General features: G+C 36.1%; 1 long non-coding RNA gene across 1 annotated transcript in view; it reads left to right on the forward strand.

The window, feature by feature from the left end:
- Positions 1–13058, forward strand: part of LOC110218589 (uncharacterized) — a 36376-nt gene extending 23318 nt beyond the window's left edge. The window contains exons 3-4 of the long non-coding RNA XR_002327367.2: positions 2326–2386; positions 12904–13058. This is a non-coding gene — a long non-coding RNA (uncharacterized LOC110218589). The remainder of the gene's footprint in view (positions 1–2325; positions 2387–12903) is intronic.
- Positions 13059–14038: the final 980 nt, after the last annotated feature.

Here is a 14038-nt window from a genome sequence, read left to right on the forward strand (position 1 = left end):
CCTCCAAATGGTATTCACCTCACAGTTTCAGTTAGGTGGCACAGTGGATGGAATATTGGACCTAAAATCAGGAAGACAGAGTTCAAATCTGACCTCCAACACTCACTAGCTGTGTAACTCTAAGCCATTTCCTTAATCTCTATTTGCCTCAGTTTTGTCATCTGTTAAAAGAGAATAATAATAAGAATATCTACCTCTCAGGGTTGTTGTCAGAATCAAATGAGGTAATAACTGTAAAGCACTTAGCACAGTATCGGGTACATGGTAATCACTATATAAATGGTGGCTGATAATAATAGCATCTATTTTGTCCATGTTGTTTTTGTTTATTTTTTTTCCTACTATAAAAAGTGTTTTCAGGGCAGCTAGGTGGAACAGTGGATAGAGCACCAGCCCTAGACTCTGGAGGACCTGAGTTCAAATCCGGCCTCAGACATATAACACTTACTAGCTGTGTGACCCTGGGCAAGTCACTTAACCCCATTGCCTAGCCTAATTAATAAATAAACAAACAAATAAATAAATAAGTTAAATAAATAAATAGATGAATAAATGAATGAATGAATAAATAAATCAATAAATGAATGAATGAATAAATGAGTGAATGAATGTATGTATGAATGAACAAACAAACAAATAAATAAATTAAAATAAATATGAAAAGTGATTTGAATATCGTGGTATATATTTAGAGTGTGTATCTTTGACCTCCTTGAGATTGGTAAGACACTTTTTTTTTATTTTAAAACAATTTTTCAGTCATATCCAACTCTTTGTCACCTCTTTTAGGCTTTTCTTGGCAAACATGACGGAGTGATTTTCTATTTCCATCTCCAGTAGCAAGATGTTAAAAAACTTTTAAGTTTATAAATAGTTGTATGTACAATTCTATAAGTGATGTGAAATAGAACATGGCCAAGAATAGAGTCAGCCTCAAAGTAAGAAAGAGCTAGTTTCAAGTTTTGCCTCTGGCTCATGCTGACTGTTCAGACTTATGTAGTCATTTACATTCTCTGTGTTCTGTGGAACTCTTTAAGACTACGAATGTCAGTGAAATAGTCAGCCTGCATTGATAGAGAGGATTTCCTTCCCCATGAATTACCTATGCCAAAGAAATCACATATCCATTCCTACTCTGTATTACTCAATTCAATTGTGAAGTATAGGAGGCATTATGGAATCATTTGTGCCTCTGATTACCATCCTCATTATCACTCCAGAAAATAGATAATAAATGGTAACATTCTTTAAAGTTCTAAGGATCTTTGATCTTTCACTACTTTGTATTGCTATTTCCTACTTCCAATGCCTTATTGATGGTTCTTCAGAGCTACCAGGAATACTTAGCTTTCCAGGAACTTGTGACTCCAAAAAGTAAGGAGTCATTGTCTCTTGGAAGTGCAGAAAGTGACTCATGAAACTGGCAAATTATTTGAGGTATTCTTATTTTGAGTCCTTTTTGGATGTTGTATGTTTTATTGCACATGGTGTTTTTTATTTTTCAAAAATAAAATTAAAAAGTGCATATCAACAGTGTTGAGATAACAATTTAAAGCATTGTTCCCATTCTGGAGCTGTTAAAACTAAGGTATAGATAGAATGAAGTGTTTGACATGAGATTTTATGCCAGTACACTAGAAATAAGTATTAAAAATGCTGGGTTGGGGGCAGGGTTTGTGATTATTTACATTCAATTCTATTTCCCTTGACCATCAGCTTAGGTGATGTTTTTACAATCAAAAATGGCAAAATTTTTAAAAATAAACAATGAAACTCAGGTGTCTGGAATACAGATCTGCAAGGAGTCCTTGCTGAATATCTATCCACAATGTTTTTTCTCAAGTCATTGGTTTGGGATACATGGGATATAGTCATGGATATTGCCAAGTTCCCCTCTAGACCTGCCCATAGCTTTACCTTGCACTTCTAATAAAAGAAAGAACGTTGTACTAGAAAGAATAATGAACTTGGTGACAGAAGAGATTTGGGTTAATTCTGGTATTTACTAGGGGTGTGACTCTGAGCAAACACCATTTACCTTTTCTGAGCCTCAGTTTCCTCATCTGTAATGTGAAGATAATGATGCCTAAAGTACTTATGCCACAGGTTGTTGTGAAAATGAAATGAGGCAATGCAAGCAAAGCACATTGTAAATCATAAATAATTTATAAGTGTGATTATTATTTTAGCCAAGGGAGGAAAGGCATTCAAATAAGCTCTCACATTTCTAACAGGAACCTCCCCTAAGGAGTCCATTTTGATAGAAGATTGGCTTGGGGTGACTAGCTAACAAGACTCAGATGATTTTCTTTCTGTTTTCTACAGGGCACCTATTTCGGGAGAGGGAGACCAGACCTGTGATTTTAGTGATCTAAGAGACTCGCAGGTAGAAAATACCTAATTAATAGCTACTAAATAAAAGCATTAATAATATAACTAGCATTTTATAGTACTTTTTGAGGTTTTGAAAGTACATTACAAATGTTATTTCATAACAACCCTGAGAGGGAGGTGTTATTATTTGATTATTACTAGATTAGCATCTGTTCTGAAACTTATAGTCAGAGTAGCCTAGGATACCATAAGGTTCAGTCACTTCTCTATGGTCACACAGCCAGGTACAGCAAAAATTAGACTCAAAGGTACGTCTTACTCAGCCACACTGCCTCTTATTACTTAAGATAAATGATTTCTTCTCTTCAGCAAAACCAAGACCTTTCTCTTTTTTTGTATATTTCCAAATTTATAAGCATATAGCAGGTTCACAGTGGGGAAAGTGATCAAAAAATCTCATTCTTCATGGTGTGGTTGATAGTATGCTAGACCTGTGTCAGTAAAACCAGAGTTAAAGTCTCATGTATGATACTTACTACATAAACCTAGCTAAGTCCTTGAACTTCTTTCATTCTCTTTTCTTATCTATAAAATGAGGGGAGAAAGATTGACTTGATAGTTTCCAAGGCTTCTTTCCAAATCTAAATCTATTATCTTTTGATGGTCACCTATTTCCAGCCACCCTCTACCAAGGAGAATGTGCATATAGGTGAAAAGAAACATAGTAAAATAGCACATGAATTTAAAAAGTCAGGGCAGGATAAAAAACTTGTTGCCAGATGAAACAATAATTTAGTATCATATTCAAAAGCCAAATATTTTATCATTTTTATAACCTTTAAATCAAATATTACTTATTGCATACTCACTGGTATAAGATTGCTTCAGTGGGAAAAAACTCACCAGGCTTATAAACTCTTAAAATGGGGAATCAAATAAACAGTCCCCTTGCCTTTTCTATGGCTCCTTTTCATTCACAATAAGACTTCCTATTTTAAAGTTTTGATAATGAGGAATATTGCACAGGAGAAAGAATACTAGACTTTGAGGCAGAGGAAATAGGTTCAATTCTTGGCTCCACTCTTCCGTAGTTGTGTGACCAAGGTGAAATCTCATACACTCTCTGAGCCTCAGTGCCCTCAGCTGTTAAATCAGAATAATAACACTTTCATTACCATCTCATAGGGTTGTTATGAAAAAAAGAGATTGATAAATCTTCAGGTGTTATATAAACATTATTACCATCATTATCAACTAACAAAGTGTCCCTAAAGTCTTAGTGCAGTTTTATGCTGTTAAAGTTTTGGGAAACCCTGTATGGGTGAGAGTGGTATCATCATTATGGAGAAGCTGTAAAGTTTCCTGAAATTTGATTTGACTCCTAAGCTCTAGAATTTATTCTAGATAACTAGTTCTTCTATTACCCTTTTTCCTTACTCTAGCTTTTCCTCTCTTTTTTAAGACTTGGAATTTGCCCAACCTCATTTGAATTTTTGGCTGATAGAATTTAGGAAAGCCACCCCCACCCCGATTATGTTATTTTCTTGTCCTATAATGAATCAAGATTTGAGGCCACGTTCTTTCTGTCACAGGTTACAGGAAGCCCAAGGGCCTTGTTCATTAAAAAGGGGGGGAAAATGTCCAAGAAACTACCAAGCAAATGTCATTATCTTCACAAGTGCAGGATGTGTTTGTATAGGATGAAATATGCTGATGTGTAATTCACTGAATCACATTTCCATTAAGTACAAGTGGGAACCTCTTCGTTACCCAGAAGATGTTTAATTCCAGCTGGGAGTTAGATGAAAGGGAAGAGCTAATGTAGGAGATATGCATATTCAGTAAACAACCACAAACAATGAAAGAGGAAACTGATCTTTACAAAGAGATCATATATTAGAACTGAGAATTGCATGACATCAAATTGCAAGGTTTTTGAATTAATTTTCTCTACAATTCAATAAAAATATAAAATTAATTTAACAACTACCGGAACCTGATATGCATTAATTATTCATCTTCTTATAGAAACATATGTAAGGATATGCTCATTGGATTTTTACCATTTCATATTATGGGGGGAAAATAAGTTTATGAACTTTCCTCTATATTTACCTATTTCAAATATGCAGTCCCTTAGGATTTTAACTTCTTTCTACCTCTCAATGTTTTGTAAACTCAAGGAATGGTAAAGAGCTGTGACTGGCCTAGATAATTATAATGGCTTATTTAGATCATCAGCCTCTCTTTTGGAATTACGAAACTAGTTTCACATCAAATAAGAACAGTGCCTCATGAGAGATCCCCAGCACTTCCTGATCTGGGTGTTGGCATGTACCAACTGAGAAGTCCTAACTGAGCCAAAAGGTGAATATATCCATGATGGCTAATCTGATAATTAAGCATCAAATACTTAACATGTAGGTATTATACTGAAATTGGATGAAACATCTCTCAATTATTCTAACTCAATTATTCATGAAATTGGAGGGCATAAGCATCACATGGATAAATTAAAGTCGCAGATAATCCAAAAAGCCTCATGGTAGCTAAGAGTTTCAAACACTTTCCTGTGATCCATTCTCTGTCTCTCTGTCTCTGTCTCTCTCTCTCTCTCTCTCTCTCTCTCTCTCTCTCTCTCTCTCTCTCTCTCTCTCTCTCTCTCTCTATCTCTATCTCTATCTCTCTCCCTCTCCCTCTCTCTGGCACCTCAGCTTCAAAAATTATCTGACTTCCACTTCCCATCCTTTCTGTCTGACTCTAGTTATACTGGTAAATATAAAATGACCAAAATACCACTATTACTACTGCTACTGCTACTAATAACAACAGCAACATTTATATATCACTTAAAGTTTGCCAAGTCTTTTACATCTCTCATTTCTTTGATCCTCACACCAACCCTGGGAAATAGGTGTTATTATTATTTCATTTTACAAGAAAGAAATAAGGATGAAAGAGGTTAAATGACTTATCCAAGGTAATGCCAAGTGAGTGTCCTAGAGAGGATTTGAACTCATCTTCCTAACTCCAAGTCTAGCACTCCATCTCCTGCTCCACTTGACTGCCTAAAGATTACCAAGATACTTGTCCATCATGTCCAATTCTTCATGACCCCTTTTGAGGTTTTCTTGGCAAGGATATTATAGTGATTTGCCATTTCCTTCTCTAGCTCATTTTATGGATGAGGAAACTGAGGCAAATAGGGTTAAATTACTTGCCCATGGTCACACAGCTAATAAATGTCTGAGACTGGATTTGGACTCAGCAATATGAGCATTCCTAGCTCCAGGCCTGCTGTTCTATCCCCTGTGTTACCTAGCTGCCATCCACCAAGATATTGGTAATGAGTTATTGATTTTGATAGTTTACTATCTATATTTTTTTCTGACTAGATTTTTTAAAAATATGAGCAGGTAGATGTTCAGATAATGGCTTCCATTCATTTCTTATTATTTATCACCAGTGAAGGCTGACATGGGAAAAAGGAAAGGTTGGAAAAGAGGGAGGTAGAAAAGGATGTAGATATCCATCAGTGAGAACTACTCTTGTAGTTTTTCTTATTTTTAAACTTCTAGCTATGGTAAGTAGGCATAAATTCTGTCTCCTATGATTAGACCTTAAGAAACAACCAGGTGCATTAATTTTATTTGTCTTTATATATGTATGTATACACATATATATGAGTAGATCCATACATCTGTGTATGTCTATGTACATATATAATATACATAACATAATAGATAGATAGATAGATAGATAGATAGATAGATAGATAGATAGATAGATAGATAATCAACACACAATCATCTACTAAGCACTTACTATGTGCTATGTAGTCTTCTGTGTTTTGGGGATACAACAAAATATATTCTCTGCTCTCTAGAAGCCATATTCTAATGAGGGATCATGCATATAACTAGATGACAGACAGATAGATTAGATAGATAGATAGATAGATAGATAGATAGATAGACAGACAGATAAGTAGGTGGGTAAAGCCAACCTCTGAATGGAGGGTTCAAGTGGCTGGAGTGGATTTAAGCATTTAAGTTGTCTTGAAAGCATCCAGAAAGGTCAAGAAGCAGAAATGAGGAGAGAAAGCATTCCAGGCATGGCATATATTGAGTACAAAGACACAGATATGGGAAATGGAGATAGAATGTCACGTGCAAGTAGACCAGTGTACCTAGATTGTGAAGTGGGCTAAGAGGAGTAAGGTCTGAAAAGACCAAAAAGTATGAAATGGACCAGATTGTAAAATGCTTTAAATGCTGAACAAAAGACATTTTAGTTGATCTTAGAAGTATGAGGGAAGGGGCAGCTAGGTGGTACAGTGGATAGAACACTGACCTAGAAGTCAAGAGGACCTGAGTTCAAATCCGGCCTCAGACCAAACACTTGCCACTGTGTGACCCTGGGCAAGTCACTTAACCCAAATTGCCACTGGAGTTTATTGAATGGGAAGTAATGTGGTCAGATGTAACATTTAGGAAAATCACTTTGGCATCTACAAGGGGGGGGTGGTTTTGAGTAAGAAGAGACTTGAGGCATGCAGACCTCCTAGGAGGATATTGGAAGAGTCCAGACAGCAAGGGGACACAGTGTGTAGAGTGTTAAACCTGTAATGAAGAAGATCTGCATTTAAATTTTTCCTCATATACTGGCTGTGCAACTCTGGGAAAGGCATTTAACTATCATTTGTCTCAGTTTTATGATTTGTAAAAGAGGGATAATAATAGCATCTATGTCCACAGCTGCCTTCTCACTCTGGAAGGTAACTCTGCCTCTTTATCCCTTCCCTTAATCGATTCTTTCCATTTTAAAGAGAATACCAAAAGTAGGACTTGAACCAAAGTCTTCTTGATTCTGAGGCTAGCTCTCTAGCCACTACAGAATGTTAATTAATCTTTTATTGTATGTTTTCTCTTTTATTGATTCTACTCCAAGAATGAAACAACTATATACAATTAAACAAGTTTTGTTGTTCATGGGAGTGATTGCATTTTGACAAAACCTGACATGGGCTCATGATTCACTCCACTCTCTCTTCTCTTTCCACTTACCAGATAGCTTCCTTACAACTGAATCACTACCATGAGCATGCCTCTACAAATCCCATTTCTGGAAATGTGAACCATGATCAAATCTACTCTGTCATTGTTTCTATAGGGGCCATACCAATCTATTCCTCTTTTCTCCTATTCACTACTCCTGTAACTCTCCAGCCCAAAGTGCTCTTCCATCACCAAATTCCTTGTCTGTGTAAAAACATAAGCTCCTTGTGGTCAAAGTCTGGTTTTTCTGGAATTTAGTATAGCTCCTGGCACAGAGTAAGGACTTAATACATCTTTTTTTTAGTCCTTCATTCATCCAATATCCATTCTTTTATTCATGTGGCGTCTTTCCCCAAAGATAAAAGTCACAACCCATATATACATATACATATATGTGTGTGTATGCATATATTTTATACGTACACATACACATATGTACACATACACATATATACGCACATATATACTAAAGTATGTATTGTGCATGTGTATATATAAATGTATATGTATATATATATATATATACATATATAGAGAGAGAGAGGAGAGAGAGAGAGAGAGAGAGAGAGAGAGAGAGAGAGAGAGAGAGAGAGAGAGAGAAAGCAACAATGTATTTGCAAATCCATAAGAGAGACTGGGCATATGTACACATATCCATGTTTATATATACATATATTCATGCACAATTTCATATAGCAAATGTTGGAGTGTCACAGCCTAAATCTAGTGATTTTATTACCAACAATAGTGAAAGATTGATGTGGAAACAATGTCACAGATATATAAGAATAGAAATGCAAACATGTGAAATATTTTCCCATTCAAATGCAACTTCTTTATGTCTTCTGCTTTCAAATAATGTAAGAATGCTAACATCTACCCCACTCACTTAAACTTGCATTAGCTCTCTGATGCTTGGGCAAAAACCATGGAAATGGAAGAACATAGATTTAGTTTTGGAAAGACCTTTGAGGTCATTAAATTCAACTCCTTTGGTTTACAGATGATGTAACTAAAGGCCAGAAAAGTTAAGTGACTTACTTGCCCAAGGTCCCACAGATCATAATTGTCAGATATTTGAACCCAGTTTTTCCAACTCCCAACCCACCAATCTTTCTGCTGTATTGCTCTGCCTTTACATTTATATTACCAACAATTTATGTTAGCAGACGGTTGACAATGGTCCTTTTTAATATTCTCTAATCCTTTCCCACTATTCAGCTACTATCACTGCAAAATTTGTTGAGGACTGAAGACCTTTTGTATTCTGATATGTTTCACAAGTTGTGATGGATCCCGCAAAACAAAAAAGAATCCATCTTGCTGTAGCCAACCTTTTGGTGATGCGCCTTGCCATCCTTAGATAGGCTGATAGCAGAAATAGATGGTTACTGAGTTTATGCTGAAAGCATTGCTCTAATCTGACAGTTTGTGTGCCACTGGCATAACATCTGGATGCTTAGGGTCTTCTTCATATCACAGGGATGCTTAGAGTTGGGCCTTTTTGATGGCAAATAATAACACAAGAATTAAGTAACCACATAAGTCAATAATACTTCTGTGAAATGGGGAGAATAATAGCACCTACTTTATATAGTTTTTGAGGATAAAGTGATAAGATCCCAGATTTAGACCTGGAAGGGAATCTGAAAGCTGTCTAGCACAGCCTTTTCATTTTACAGATGAGAAGCTGAAGAATAGAGAGGATTCTTAATTATCCCAGGGTCAGAAAGGCAATAATTAACTCAGAAGGGATTTCAAGCCAGGTCCTATAATTCCAAGTCTATCACAATTTCCACTGTAACACACTGTCTCTTCAATAATATACAGAAAATACCTTTTAAAACTTATAGCACTACATAAATGTTATTAAACAACAGTAATAACAGAACAAATCTCTCAAGTGCTCATTGAAGGAATGGTATACATAATACGAGTTTAGAAGAGGAAGGCATCACTATTGGCTGCTCAGTAGGCAACATGGAGGAGGTAGAATGTGAACTTGGCCTTAAAGAATGGGTAGTATTTGGAAAAGCAGGAAGAAAGAAGATAATCCAGGGAAGAGGTATTCAATAAAGTTATTGAGGTAAAGCTCTAATTATTATTAATGACGATAAAATTTATGTAGGTCTTTAAGGTCTGCAAGGTCCTTTCCAAATGTCATTGAGCAGAGTAGACCAGAACTGACTGGAGTGGAGGCTCCTGGAAGAAGAACCATAGAAAGTAAGTTTGGATGAAAGGTTTTGACTAGTTGATGGAGAACCTTGAATACACTGTAACTTAAGATGTTTGGCCTTCATCTTGTAGACAAAATGGAGATATTGGAGAGAGGGGTTTTGTTTTGGGCAGGTGGGTTGGTCTGGTGCATTTTTTGTTTTGCTTTTTAAATCAGTGGAATAGAATACTGGAAAAAAGCATTTGGGGTCATCTATTTGAGAGCAATTTGCAAAGCAGAAAGAGGTAAAGAGATACTACAAACTTGAAATTAGTTTAAAACTTCACTTAAATAATAATGCTGACATGGAGTTATGAGAAGCTGGACTAGGTTGGTAAGGAAGTGATGAATGGAATAGATATCACTATCGATTGAATATAGTCATCATAGAAAGGGAGGAGATTTAAAGTTGAAATGATATTTAGCATAGGTAACTAAAGTCAAGGTGGCGAAGCTATTTTGTAAAATAGTTAATGAGCTTGAGTATTAAACCTGTTGCATTTGAGTTGGTGGCACATCAAAGTGCCACCATCTAGACAGCACTACCTCTCACTCAATAGTAGGCAACAGAGAAGAACTGTCCTTGTCCATAGTTTTGGTTCATCCAAGAGATAATGGGGGTCAGAATCGCCATGCACCACTATTTGGAAAGTAGTTATCATACCTTACTTTCTGAGCATGACAAAGTGCTGAGAACTTGTTCTTTTAGTTGTTAGGTCATATCTATCCTACATCCATAACATTTCATCCCCTTCCTACCATTCATATGACAATCAGTTTAATTAAGCTCTTCATCATGGGATCAAAGAATCACAGAATCATATATCAAAAGTCCAACTCCCTAATTCTATAGACAAGAAAACTTAGGCTCATAGGGGTTAAATGACTTGCCCCAGGTCCCACTAATAATAAGTATCAAAGGTGGGAGTTAAACCCAAGTCTTCTCACTTCTCTTAGTTTCACATTAACTCCCCTCTCACTAGGAATATAACAACAGTCTTCTAAGCTTCCTCCTTGTGTCTTGCCTCTTCCTCTTTTCCAATAAAGTTTTCACTAATTGAAATTCCTGAAGCACAGTTCTGACCATGTCATTTCCCTACTTAAAAATGTTCATTGTCTCTGCATTGAATCTAGGATAAAATATAAATTCCCCTGTATGGTACTTAAAGTCTTTCACAGTCTGGCTCCAAACTTCTTCCAAGAGGACTATTCATACTCACTCTATATTCCAGCCAATTGAGCCTGATTGTTAGCCCAACTGGTAGCTTATTACCCATACAATATTCCATTTACCACATCTGTGCCCTCATCTGGACTGGTCACCATGACCACAATGCTCCTCTCCCTCATCTCCATCTGTCAGAACTTCTTATTCTCTTCAAGGATTCCCTCAAGTGTCACCTCTTACAAGAAGCTTTTCCTCATACTCCTATTTATAAGTGCATCCTAAAAACTTATACATATACATGTATGAATGTGTGAGAATATGTATGGACAGATAGATGGATAAGTAGGTAGGTAGATAGATAGATAGGTAGATAGATAGATGAAAACACACATCATATATTGGCAGCAAAGTGACACAGCTAGAGTGCCAACTTGACACCAATAAGATCTGAGTTCATATCTGTCCCCAGACACTTACTAGTTGTATGACCCTGGGCAAATCACTTAATCCTGTTTGTCTCATTTTCTTAATCTGTTGAATGAGCTGGAGAAATAAAGGGCGAACCACTCTAGTATCTTTGCCAAGAAAACCTCAAAAGGGTTACAAAAAGTCAGACATGACTGCCAGGAACAGAACAGAGGTCTATGCACAACTCATCAATCTAATCACGGTCTTTGATACTGTCAATTGTGAAGGCTTGTGGAAGATGATGGCAAAATTTGGTTGCTGGGAGAAGTTCATCATTGTTATACACCAGTTTCATGAAGGCACACTTGCATGGGTTCTGGATAATGAATAAACGAGGTTGTGTGCTTGCTTCCATGCTTTTTGCATGATGTTTTCAGCAATGCTGTCAGATGCCTTCAACAAGGATGAAAATGGCATTGAGGTTCAGATACTGCACTGATGCAAATTATTTCACTTGAAAAGGTTACCAGCTAAGACTAAAATGGAGGGAGAGTTGATGCATGACTTTTTGTTGTCAAATGATTGTGTAATCAATGCGGCTTCTGAGGCTGAGAAGCAACAGACTGTGGATCAATTTTCTGTCACTTGTGCTAATTTTGGACTGAAAGTTAACATCAAGAAAACAGAGGTTCTCCACCAGCAAGCCAGAAATTTTGAATGTTGTCGATGTTTGCTTACTTTGGCAGTATACTTTCCAGAGATGTACACATAGATGATGAGGTGAACTCCCACTTGTCCAGAGCTAGCTCAGTGTTTGGAAGGCTCTGAAGGCAAGTGTGGAAGAGAAGGGATATAAGTTTGCCTACAAAACTGAATGTCTACAGAGTTACTATGTTGACCTTATTGTTGTATTCCTGTGAAACCTGGACAGTATGCCAATACTATGCAAGGAAGCTGAATCTCTTCCATTTGAATGGTTTTAGGAAGATTCTGAAGTTCTCCTGGCAATATAAGGTACTGGATACAGTTAGCAAGTATTCAAAGAGACATAGTAGGCATTTAATAAGTGATTAGTAACTGACTTTCAAATTCTTTATCCCCAGACATGAGCTCTATTTTGAGGTCTACTTATGTAGTTCCAGTTGTATAAATTCAACTACCTATTCTGTTTCTTTTGAGTTGTCAGTGACTAGACTCTTATGATGTCTCTCTATCAAAAATTTTAACCTAGCTTCTAAGAATTATTCATTTTTATAAGTATATCTATGTAATTGATTTCCTTTTTAATTCTACTTATTTTATTTTATGTATTTAAAACATTATTCTGAGTAGTGCTTAGACTTTACCAGATTGCCAGAAATATCTATGACACACACAAAAAGATAAGAACTTCTGATCTATATCATGGTGATAGTGAAAACTAGAAACAAATATGAGATCTCCATCAACAATAAATAAGATAGGCACAAAGACAAAGCCATTGCATTTGTCAATTAGAAAATCATAAAGATCTTTGAGAATAAGGTTTTAATAAAACTATGAGTAAAGAAGTCAGTTTGTAGGGAGGTAAGGAATGAATGGGAATGGACTCATTGGGTGCAAGGACAATAAGGAAGTAGATGTTGGGCATATGGAAATTTGACTTTGATTTAAGAGAGATAAATGGAAAAATCACTTGACAGGAACAATAGGATAAAGAAAGTTCGTTTTCTTTTTTCCAGGATGGGAAAATGTACATATTTGAAGACAGAGAAGAAGGAGTGGTAGAGAGAAAGAAAATGAAAATATGAAAGCCAAGGGGGCATATATGGAGCATCCAGAAGCTATACAAGGAAGAACTGACTGTTGTAGTTTAACTTTGTTTCTTTAAAAGGAATTTCTGAGACAAAAAGAAAAATGAGAAAATTAGTAAAAATGACTTTTGAAATGTCAATAAGAAATTAAATGATGGTGTTCTGATGTTCTCCATATATTTCTTCTATTTGTCATTATTAAATCTACATGTAAACCCTACTTTATTGTAGTCTGAAGCCATATCATACTTAGACCTGATGGCATATCACAGATTAACCTATTAAGAAGAACTTTGATCCACTTTCACCAGAGATGGCACCCATATCTTTGGAATACAGATGCATTTCCTTAATTTTCCATATGGTGAAGAAAGCCTCGAGTCACTATCCAAACAATTCCCATTCAGATGCTTCTAATTTTCAGTAGGATTTCAGAAGCTTGTCTAGAAATTATGATCACAACTAGCTCACAGAAAAGAGTGTGGAAAATATTCTTCCATTTGGAAAGGGAAAACAGATAATTAAAACTTTTGCCTTTAATCACCAAACATTTCATAAACTTTCACTGTGTCTCTGGTGTGACTAGAAGCAGCAGGGATAGTTTTAAACTGAACAGCCATTGACTACTGTTAATGAACCTGAAGTCCTTCCATACTTGTCAGATGCCCTTGTGGGCACTGAAGGGACCGTAGTTCTACATGTGCTAAAAACATATGCCAACGGACTAAATTGTTCATTGCAATAGATTCCATATTTTAATTATATAATAAAAATAGGTAAGCACCATTTTAAATGCATGCATCCATGCATGTATGGACATGGGTCTTATAAAAATGAGCTATTAACATCTGAAGAATCAGATACTCAACAAGATATGCAGTTAATCACATCCACTTATCTGAGACTAAATTAAAAATTACAGCACTTGACATTAACCTTGACATATAATTGAAGCTAGAGGCCCAACTGTAGGTAAAGTGGTGAGATACTGCATTAACAATTTAGATAACTCAGTATGAATTTGAGGAAGCAGGACCGAAAGTGAAAAAAAAATCAAGAGGAA

This window comes from Phascolarctos cinereus, unplaced genomic scaffold (genome assembly GCF_003287225.1).
Source record: "Phascolarctos cinereus isolate Bilbo 61053 unplaced genomic scaffold, phaCin_HiC Scaffold_9;HRSCAF=440, whole genome shotgun sequence".
Lineage (NCBI taxonomy): Eukaryota > Metazoa > Chordata > Mammalia > Diprotodontia > Phascolarctidae > Phascolarctos > Phascolarctos cinereus.